Below are 12074 nucleotides of genomic sequence, written 5' to 3' on the forward strand. Positions count from 1 at the left end.
TACGTTTTTTTTTTCTTTTCAATTTTTTTTTGTCTTAGTATAGATCTATGTTTGTCCAAAGCATGTTTAGTTCCACTTACTGTTGACTAACTCACGACCACTGCTGGAAGTGTATTCCAAGCATTAACTACTATTTTGGTAAATAATACTTTATTCATTTTGAACCTTCCTTCTGCTAGTTTCAGGTCATGGCCCAGTGTTCTTGTTCTTGGCTTTATATTGAAAACACTGCCCTAAAAATACTGCTCAATCATAAGCAAGTTAAAACTGACCTATTATTTATTATTATTTCAGGTACTTATATAGCGCTGTCAATTTACGCAGCACTTTATATATACATTACACATTCACATCAGTCCCTGCCCTCAAGAAGCGGACAATCTAAGGTCCCTAACTCACATTCATACATACATAGTAGGGCCAATTTTATACAGGATCCAATTAACCTACCAGCATGTCTTTAGAGTGTGGGAGGAAACCCACGCAGGCACAGGGAGAACATGCAAACTCCAGGCAGGTAGTGTTGTGGTTGGGATTTGAACCAGCAACCCTCTTGCTACTAGGTGAATGTGCTAACCACTACACCACTGTGCCGCCCTACCTATAGGCATGCATTTTAATATATAATAAGTCCAGCTTGGACCAAAGTAAGTATGCATATCTCATACCTGTGAAGGGGAATCTGCAAATCACTGTCATGGTCAGCACTATTACAGTGATAGTAGCAATCTTCAGGTCCCGTGCCAAGTGGATTTTCTAGTATTAGTAACCTCAGGGGGATTCTTACTTGGCACTTGCGCCTTTCACAGAAGGTGTTCTCTGATTGAATGAGTTGGACATTGTGATGTCACCACCCACCTCTCCACCTCATCCAATCAGAGAATGCCTTGTATCCATTAAAAAAATACAATGCATTCTGGTGGCAGTGCCAAGTAAGAGACCACCTTTGGTTACTTTGCAGAAGAGAAGACGCTCAGTACAGCACCTAAAAGATCGCTGCTATCACAGGGCTCAGGTATGATATATGCTTACCTACACTGGTCCAAGCTGAACCAATGTAACTATGCAATAAAAATCATACCTAAATTTGAATTTGAATTAGACTTTCAATACTCCTTCCAAGGTGTGACAAACTCATTGTGTAAGTAGATACTATCAAATGCAGGCTGATGTAGGTGAAAAAGTCAAGTCTATGAGCATTCAGGCATGTCTTTGAGGATTCATCCAATTTTATCTACAGTATATTTCAGTTTAGGTGGTCTGTTTTATTAAACTCTGGTTTACGAGTTGCGTGTGCAACAAGGATTTGTCTTCACGCAAGAATGTTAATGCGGCACACTTCAGCCTTTCATCCACTGTATCCAGATTCATTTAAATCTTACATGACATTCAATGCATGTGTATAAGAATAAATGCTCTTAAGTTCTTCACCAGTTAAAGTGGAAAACATTCCTTTATATAGTTTATATACTTTACAGATTGTAAAACAGATTATAGAATTTCCTACAACAGTGTATATCTTTCTGCCAACACATCGGCATCCAATGAGGTCCTTTTAGAAGAACATTATTATTTCCCCAAGTGAGCAAATAGACCAATTAGGAAACTCATAAAGTTTGATTGGTTTTTGTGATTTTTTTTTTCTATGCAAGTTGTATTTGAAGATTGCACTAACCTATTTATTTTACCAACTGGACTTTCAGTTTAAATACACAAAATCAGCCTTTTTCCAACAGGGTGCCCTCATGTTTCTTTAGAAGTGCCTTAGCAAAATGCCTAAAAATTGCCCAAAAATTGTATAGAAGCCAGAAGGTGGATCAAGTCTGCCTTTTCGTTTTACAAAATCACAGGTTGTGCGCCATTACAACATTCTAGCTGCCGGTTGATAAACAGATTATTGTGTGTCTGCACGGCATCCTTTTTTGCCCCTATCCTTCCCCTCTCCGAAACATTGAAAGACTAGTTAGTACCAGCGTGCAAAGGTGTATTTGTTTTGGAAGAATAAATCAGCTGTAACATTGGGTGTCCTACATATGTGGATGTTGCTGAATTACATAAAACTATTTGTTTCGTTTTTTTACATTTTATAATGGGGTGCCCTGAGATTGTGCAGAATTTGAAAGGGTGCCTTGACTGGAAAAAAAGGTTTAGAAAAACTGCTCTAAATACATTCTAGGTGCATAAAAACGAAAGGTGTGCAAAGTCTTTCTAAAGTAGCCACAGCTTCAGTAGAAAGCCTCTCCCCTACCAGACCTGTGCGTTCTTTATTATTTAGAACTGCTTATGTTGCCATAACCGGCCAACTGACCCACCAATCTTTAAGATTTCACCTTTCATTCTATCAGTGTAGGTATAAAGGAATGAAATAGAGAATCTGAGCAGTTACAACAGGCAATATACATCTCTAGTAGACAAACCCCCATGATAGGTTACACTCATTCTAACTTTCACCAGAGGTTCCTAAACCTGGCTATAACTTTCTTATATAACCAGAAAGGATGGATTATTAGGGCTCAAATCATCCCATTAAAGGATTGTAATATGGTAAGATTTGTTTTAGGTATAGACAGTTTTCAATTGCTTTAAGCCCAACTCCAGGCTCAGGTCCCCCCTTTCTTATAGCACTCTGACATCCTTTTAAAAAAAATATATACATACATACTTTTTTCAAGGTTTCCTTAGTGTATTCTGATGGCGTCACAGGTCCTCTATTTTTCCCACAAAGTGGGCCAATCCTAAATTTAGTAGAGAGTGTCAGTCTCTGTAGCATTCTACCATGAGCCATAGATGTGAAGGCTCTGTTCTCTACCCTGGGCTTACAGGAGAATGTACGCTAGCCTTGATTGAACCTGAAAGATGAGCAGCCTTGCATTTGCGAATAAGTGAGTACTCAGGGTATAGCGCTGGAAATCAGGGGTGTATAGCGGCTTTTTCTTCAGGGCTAGGAGGAATTTTTTATTTCAGAAAAGAAACTGACATCCAAAATTGTTTTTGGTGTGTAGCTGACCCACTGGTACAGAGGTGATATTGTAACTCAAAAATTGATGGTCTGCTAAAGCAAAATTTGCAGGGTCTTAAAAGGACTATAGAAAGTGCATAGGGTCGATGATATCTCAGCTGAAATTTTCCACGTTCCACATTGGAAGAAGTCTTAAACAAAACAAAGCATGATTAAGGCAGGAATGCAATGTTAGTATGCTATTTACAGTCAGGTCCATAAATATTGGGACATCGACACAATTCTAATCTTTTTGGCTCTATACACCACCACAATGGATTTGAAATGAAACAAACAAGATGTGCTTTAACTGCAGACTTTCAGCTTTAATTTGAGGGTATTTACATTCAAATCAGGTGAACTGTGTAGGAATTACAACAGTTTGTATATGTGGCTCCCACTTTTGAAGGGACCAAAAGTAATGGAACAATTGGCTGCTCAGCTGTTCCATGGCCAGGTGTGAGTTATTCCCTCATTATGCAATTTACAAGGTGCAGATAAAAGGTCCAGAGTTCATTTTAAGTGTGCTATTTGCATTTGGAATCTGTTGCTGTCAACTCTCAATATGAGATCCAAAGAGCTGTCACTATCAGTGAAGCAAGCCATCATTAGGCTGAAAAAACAAAACAAACCCATCAGAGAGATAGCAAAAACATTAGGTGTGGCCAAATCAACTGTTTGGAACATCCTTAAAAAGAAAGAACGCACCGGTGAGCTCAGCAACACCAAAAGACCCGGAAGACCACTGAAAACAACTGTGGTGGATGACCGAAGAATTCTTTCCCTGGTGAAGAAAACACCCTTCACAACAGTTGGCCAGATCAAGAACACTCTCCAGGAGGTAGGTGTATGTGTGTCAAAGTCAACAATCAAGAGAAGACTTCACCAGAGTGAATACATTTCAAATCTATTATAGAGCCAAAAAGATTAGAATTGTGTTGATGTCCCAATATTTATGGACCTGACTGTATCTGTGCAAATATGCATTTCAAAGCATTGTGGCCACTGGACCTAAAAGAGGGAGAGCTATACCGAGAACAGCAATAATATTGCCCATGCTGTTTCATATAATGCCAGTGAGCATTAGTAACATGTGATTTGATATTGTATTATAACTTTATATGTTAATAAATGTGTGTATTTTTACACTATATATGAATAGTGGAGAGCTACATATGAGGAGTAGTATATCTAGCTAGTTCCAGCAAACTTCTAATTGCATACACACCTTAATTAATGGCGGAGAGTGTCTCATCTTCAGGATTCAGATTAAAAGATGTACTGTATACACAAGTGCATTTGCCTTTCCAAAATAGAAGGGCAAATTAAGCGGTGAGTGTGTTTTGAATTGTGGGTGGAGAGCTACAACCAAACGAAGACACAAAAATGTGTTAACCCTATTTCGATCACATATTGATTGTTCACATTTGTCCATGTGTGTGTCATGTGGAATTTAATGAAAGAAGACACAAAGATTTGTTAGGAAGACTTTAGATCATGGGTGTCCAACCTTTTAGCTTCTCTGGGCAGCATTGAGTGTAGAGAAATTTTCTCGGGCCGCATATAAAATATTTACTATAGTTAAGGTATATAAGTAATAAAACGCTGCTTCGCCCTTCCTGTGCTAAAGCGCCCCCAGCACTAATTTAACACAACTAGTGGATGATCCCCTCCGAGGCAGCCTCTGTGGCAGTGCCCCCAACTCGACTTCCTTCCTCCCCAGCAGAAATAAAAAATGTCAAGGGGCAGTGGGCCGCATTACCTGCGGGTTCCGGGCCGCAGGTTGGACATGCCTGCTTTAGATGATATATAGATTGTTCACGTTTGTTTATATGTATATTATATTGATTTATATATATATTATTATTCATAATTGTGGTAGGCACAGGTGATTAGTTGATTGTTTTATTTATGCTAAGTGCTACAGGGGTTAAACTAATCTTTGTAATAGAAAGGATGATTGGTGAAAACTGGAACAAAGGATGCTGTCCATAGTAATACTGTAGTTCAAGAATATCTGGAACTAAATGAAGCTTTTCTGTGCTTCGATTTTTAGAAATCAGCTCTGTGTATCCTTAGAGGATATTGAAAAGAGGCTTTCACTTCTAGCGGGATACCCTCTTCATTTCCTGTTTTTCACTGATAATCGCATAGGCACCAGAATTGTACAACTGGAGGTTGTTATAATGCTGCCTGGTTGGACATACTATATATCAAACATAAAAAAATGTTTGATATTATGCTGTCCACAAAATGTTTTTGACAGCACAACATTTTAGAGAAGTTCTCCACTTTCATTGGAAAAGTTACTTTCTTCAGCCCAGTAGTCATGCACTGCACTGAGCATGAGAAGGGACTTGACACTTCTGATCCCTGGTGCCAAATCTGTGCCTCGAGGGCCACTTGTGGGCCTGTGGTATGTGATGTGCAGCCCTTTGGACCTCAGCAGTCAGTAGTGGGCTTGTTGATTAAGGTAAGAGCATTGATCTCTACTAGTCTCATGTACCATGTTCCTAGTTTCATATTGTCTTTAGCAGCATGTCCCCAGCCACAAATGTAGCATGTCCACACTCTCTAACCCTCATTTCCTCTATTAGGTCTTAAGTTCCTCAAGCATTACATATATTGAACATTATATGTGACACTTTGATGATTTCAGGGGCCACATTTGAGGCTCCCTTTAGCTCATAGGTTGACAACCACTTTTTTAGACTCCTGCTGTTCTATGGACTCGGGCTGTTTGGATTAGCCAACACTTGTTGGGTGAGAATAACACAAGCATAGTATTGTTTCTCAAACTCAATTAATAAAAAATATAAAAAAATCTATAAATTAGACCTCGTTTACACAGGGCATACATATGTGTATTCCGGTGAAGGGATGTGTTTACCCACGCATGGTTGGACAGGTGTGCTTTGTATCCCTGTGCAGGCAGTCCCATTAATGTCAGTTGGGATATAGCGCCTGCACAAACACAGCCGCTGCTCCCAATCTGGCATCCATGTAAGTGGGGGTCCCTGAACTCACACAGTATGGGTCTGGGGACATGCACCTGCTCCCACACAGATGTCAGGGTAGCTGTGTTTACCGATGTCATAGAGAGTGAAAGGATAAGTAAATCCCACATTTTGGGTTGTCCCCAGGACAGGAATAGTAGGGAAAACCTTCCAATGGGCACACTAGTTTAGGTGACTGTGGTGACAACCAGGGATTCCCTAACTTTGGAGGGATTTTCTCTCTTATTTACTATTATCACAGCAAGTGAAAGTGTAGGAACATCCCACATTTTGGGTTTTCCACAGAACAGAAATATAAGGGAAAACATTACAAAGAGGGCACTAGCTCCAGTGTCTGTGGTGACAACCAGGGATACCCTCACTTTGGAGGAATTTTCTCTCACTTTCTGCTTTAGCTGTAGGACAGGAAGTGAAGAGATATCTCCCAAATGGGATGCAGATGGCAAAAGAGACTTTCAGGGTTTATATCCCTCTTTTGCTTTATCCAAAATGAAAAAAAAAGTTTTGCATTTCCACTCTCACTCTCAAAGTACTCCACCTGACAATGCCTTTGTCTACTTGTCTCTCCAGAGCAATGGCACCATCTTTGTTCAGACATGATCCAGGACCAGCCTTCTCTTGCTGGACTGAGATGCTGACTCAGAGATAACACAATCATGTAAATCCTAATGCCTGTACAGTTCTTGAGCGTGTTCACAAACGTCTAGCACAAATCAGCCCTCTGCTGCAGTCTCTCTGACTTGACCATTTAGGAGAAAATTATTCCAACCCCCTGCAGCAAAGTGATAACATGATCTCATTCCAGACAAAGTCACTTGAGAGGCATTCAAAAACTGCTTTTTAATAAAACATGACACTTCTGCTGTATATTGTGACGTATCAGGAATGTATGAATGTGCAGACTTTTAAAGTTACTCAAACATCCAGTTTAAGCACTAATTCTTAAATTATAACTAAAGGCAAAACGTTTTATAGAGTGGAGATGGATTAGAACACCTAATTTTGGGCTGTCCCCAGAAAAATAATGGAGGGGAAATCTTCCAATGGGGACACTAGTTCTGGTGGCCTGGGGGTCCTCAAGGAATTCCCTTATTCACAGGTAATTTATCTCTCTATCTGTATTGGATATGGGACAGGAAGTGAAGGTAAATCTCCCCAATGGGGTGCAGATGGCAGAAAATAAACTGATAGGGGTTATAACCCTGCATTACTCTATCCAAATATAAAAAAAAAAAAAGTTTTTCCTATAGTTTCACTTTAAGTGCAGGAGGGTTACTCTCCAATCAGAATTAATCTTGTCACCTGACTTGAACATGGTCTATTCTAATAGGGTGCATAAGAAAAGTGGACCTGTTCTAGAATACTTATTGTGTATCCATCACTGTTACATTGAATTGTATGCATGTATAAATGTCTTAGTGGTGACACCTAGCGACAATTAAGTGTAACTACAACATGTAATTTAATGTCTGTAAATGGTACAATCCAGATTACTTGCATGTTGGGGTTGGTTGGTTTAATCCCTAGATAGATCCCCCTTCCTTCTTCTTTTTATACCCTCAGTAAGTTACTAGCCTTCATATTGGGCAGAATGATGATATAGTACCCTCCTAGGTAAGTGCTAGAGAGAGAGTAAAGCTTTGGATCTTTTCTGTTTACCAGAAAGATTGTCAGGTAAATCTATATTGTTTTCTGCCTACCAGAGAGCAGGATTTGCTAGTGAGGTCTGCTCATTGTGCTCAGGTGCAGCTCAGTTTGTCTGAAGTGTTTCACACTGGTCCAATAGGGAGGCAGATTGGGCAGTGGGAGGAAACCTGAGAAATGAGTGCACAGGCATTTAGTACAGCCCTGGTAATTGGCAGAGGAAAGTGCATCGGTGCATGCTGGGATGCTGTATAAATGCCAAGGGCACTTGTGCTCAGGGTCTTTCAGCTGTAGAATGGAGTCCCAGAGGGAGGGGGCAGTTGCCTTCTCCTCTGTAGAAGGTGCCATACAGCCTCAGGTGGTCGACCTGAGGGTCTAAGAGCTAGAGGGGAACTGAACCCAGAGGTCCTGCAGCACTGACTGGAAGGGAGATACTGGAAATTACCTTAATCTGCTAACAGTGAGTACAGATCTGTGTCAAGGGGCCTGTCCTGAGGGGGGCCATCTCTTCAGCTAGAAGAGTCAGTGGACGGGTGTCAATAAAGGGGATGCTAGATAGTGTCCTGAAGATAATGTAGTTCACCAAGTCTGTTGCTGGAGAGAGAGCAGGAAGACATAACCCTTGCCATGCATGTGGCACTATGGTTAGGTTAAAGCAGTTTGACTGTTCCACAAGTAACCTGGTGAGGCCAAGTGAGAGTTGTCATTATCATCTGTAAATAGTAAATAGTTGGAGTATCCCACTATTCACTTCTCCCATCCAAGTTCCACAATAGAAACCAAAAACTAAAACCCCTGGACTGTTTTTTGAGTAATGAGTCATTGGGAGTAAGGATGGATGTTTGAACTGTCTCCAAGTGACTGTCTGCAGGTAATCAGAGGAGGCCCAACAAGTCATCACATAGAAAGCCCTACGGGGACGGTGCTACTTTTAGAAGATTGTCTCTTTGCACTTCAAATGACCAGTGAACATTCCATGTAAAACTATGTTGCATTAAAGTGAAGTGTCTTATTGGAGAGTTGAGCTGTCTGTGGAGGGTGCTTATTCTGCAGGTGACCATCTTGACTAGATGAACCAAGGTCTGAAGGAGATATTATAATGCATAAAGTGGTGTTTGAAACAGAATAGGACCTAAACTTAAGATGAGGAGCTTTGTTATGTTGTGGGGAACATTTAGGATTCACTTAATTGTGCCTAAGCATTTTCCTGAGAAAAAAAACTTTGTCTTGAATTTCTCCAGAAAAATAGCAATGCAATTTCTGGCCTGCCAATCTGCCTAGTCACCCCTGTGCCTACAGCCTCTTAGCTGTAAATTCTGCTGTGTTAGAGGCTCTGCTTTAGGTGTCTTTAGGGAATTTAGAGTGAGATTTGTTAATGCCTCTACTATACTGCACATTATTTCTTCTTGCTGGAGATGAAGCTGTATCTGAGGACATGCAGTGCAAGCCTTTTTCTAATTTTCCTCAGATCTGCGATTTGTCTATATTTTCTTTCCAATTCTTGAATATTTCCCCACCATTCACTAGATCACCAGGCATCAGAGGGATAATTCTAAAATGAGTAAGTTAAGCCTAGCCCCCCTACCAAGAGCGTGGTCTGAACACAGAGACACAGTGCAAAACAAGGCATAGCTAAACAATAACCACTTAGCGCCCGCCCGCAATGTACTGCTGGCGGGCGGCCACTAGGCAAAGCAACGTACCCATGGGTCGCTGCCTACTTCTGGGTTTTGGTCACACGCATGCATGCTCCCCGGCCTTCACCCACTATGATTATACACAGCGGGAGCCTGTCAGCAAGCCCCTGATTCACATCTGGGACCTGCTGATTGGCTGTGTATGATCACAGCCCAGAGCCCTGTGTTGGTAAACAACACAGAGCTCTGTACATAGGGAGCGATTTGTCAGTTTCTCAAACTGAGAGATGTTTTAGTTAAAGCAGCACACTGTACACACATTACACATACTTAGGCACATATTTAACCCCTTGATTCTCCTAGATGTTAACCCCTTCTGAGCCAGTTTCTTTAGTACAGTGATCACTGTATTAATGCCATTGGTGATGTCAGTGGCAGTTAGTCAATTCTCCTCAGCGTCAGTTAGTGTGAGATTTCCCACTGCACAGTCCCGTTTTAAGTCGTTGATCGCTGCCATAAGTAGTATAAAAAAGTAAAAATTCTAGAATATTTACCCTAGTTTGTAGGCACTATAACTTGCACACAAACCAAACAATATACACTTATTTTTTTTAAAACATGTAGCAGAATACATTTTGGCCAAAAATTATGAAGAAATTCGATTTTTTTAAATTATTTATTGTTACATAGTTACATCTAGTAGTTTTTTGAAACTATCAATGCTCCCTGCTGATACCACTGCTTGTGAAAGAGAATTCCACATCCCTACCGCTCTGACGGTATAGAAACCCTTATGCAATTTAAGGCTAAACCGTTTTTCTTCTAATTTTAGTGAATGGCCGTGAGTCCTTTTATATTCCCTTTCGCTGAATAGTTTGTTCCCTATGCTAGGATCACCAGTATGGTATTTGTACATTGATATTATATCCCCTCTCAAGCGTCCCTTCTCTAGAGAGAATAAGTTCAATGCTTGTAGTCTTTCCTCATAGCTGAGATCCTCCAGTCCCTTTATTAGCTTTGTTGCCCTTCTCTGGACTCTCTCCAGTTCCAGCACATCCTTCCTGAGGACTGGTGCCCAGAACTGGACAGCATACTCCAGATGCGGCTGGACCAGAGTCTTACAGAGTGGGAGAATTATTGTTTTATCTCTGGAGTGAATCCCCTTTTTTATGCATGCCAGTATTCTGTTGGCTTTGCTTGCAGCAACTTGGCATTCCATGCCATTGCTGAGCTTGTCATCTACTAGGACCCCCAGGTCCTTTTCCATCTTAGATTTCCCCAAAGGCTCTCCCCCTAGTGAGTAACTTGCATTCATATTTCTTGCACCCAAATGCATTACCCTACATTTTTCAACAATAAACCTCATTTGCCATGTAGATGCCCACCCCATTATTTTGTTCAGGCCTTCTTGTAAGGTTTCCACATCCTGCGTAGAAGTTATTGCCCTACTTAATTTAGTATCATCCAAAAATACAGAGATTGAGCTGTTTATCCCATCCATTTATGAATAAATTAAATAGGATTGGTCCCAGGACAGATTCTTGGGGGACCCCACTTTCCACACCAGACTATTCTGAGTACTCCCCATTTATCACCACCCTTTGGACTCACCCCTGAAGCCAGCTTTTAATCCAGGCACTCACACTATGCTCCATACCTATGTACCTTAGTTTGTACAGTAAACATTTGTGGGGAACTGTATCAAATGCCTTTGCAAAATCCAGATACACCACATCCACAGGCCTTCCTTTATCCAGATGGCAGCTCACTTCTTCAAAGAAGGTTAATAGATTGGTCTGGCGAGAGCAATTTTTCATGAATCCATGCTGATTACTACTAATGATAGTGTTTTCATTACTAAAATCTTGTATATAGTCCCTTATCATCCCCTCCAATAGCTTACAGACTATTGATGTTAGGCTAAGCGGCCTGTAGTTCCCAGGGATATATCTTGGCCCTTTTTTAAATATTGGTACCATGTTGGCTTTTTTCCAATCAGCTGGTACCAATTCCTATCAGTAGACTATCCATAAAAATTAGGAACAATGGTCTGGCTGTCACCTGGCTGAGTTCTTTAAGGACCCTCGGGTGTAAGCCATCTGGTCTGGTTGACTTATTCTTGTTAAATTTTTCAAGTCTAGTTCTGAGTTTGTCTTCAGTTAACCACGAGGGTGCTTCCTGTGACGTGTTATTAACTTTAACATTACAGTCTAGGCTACTGTATCCCCCCAATTCTTGAATGAAGACTGAGAAGAAGAATTTATTTAGCATCTTTGCCTTCTCTCTGTCCTTTGTAGGCAGATTCCCTTCGTCATATTGGATATGTTTTATAGCAGAAAGTAAACAATATTAGTTTGTTTCTTTCATAAATGTCGGTCTTTTTTTATTTAGATTGCAAAAAAAAAAACAATAGTGATCAAATATCTCCAAAAAAAAATGTAATTTTGTTGGGGAAAAAAAATGATATAAATTTTGTTTGGGTACAGCCTTTCATGACTGCGTAATCGCCAGCTAAAGTAGCGCAGTGCTGCAAAGCAAATAAAGGCCTGGTCATGAAAGGGGTAAAATCTTCCGGGGAAAGGTTCAGCTGCATAGAGACCACAGACAATACTGGTGACTAGTCCATTGCAACTTGATTGTGTGGTTTTCAGGCTTCCTATGTATAGAAATGGAAATACATTAGACATGTACCTTTGCTGTGCAGGCTCTTCAATGTAAGCTGATGCTTATGGTAAAAGCGGACGTAAAATGACAGGTGGAAGCAGGGGCGTTGCTAGG

General features: G+C 40.6%; 1 protein-coding gene across 1 annotated transcript in view; it reads left to right on the forward strand.

Moving 5' to 3' along the window:
- Positions 1-12074, forward strand: part of GUCY1B1 (guanylate cyclase 1 soluble subunit beta 1) — a 94864-nt gene that overhangs the window by 16566 nt on the left and 66224 nt on the right. The gene's annotated exons all lie outside the window — the stretch shown is intronic.

Source organism: Pelophylax lessonae (genome assembly GCF_965119305.1).
Source record: "Pelophylax lessonae genome assembly, chromosome: 1".
Taxonomy (NCBI): Eukaryota; Metazoa; Chordata; class Amphibia; order Anura; family Ranidae; genus Pelophylax; species Pelophylax lessonae.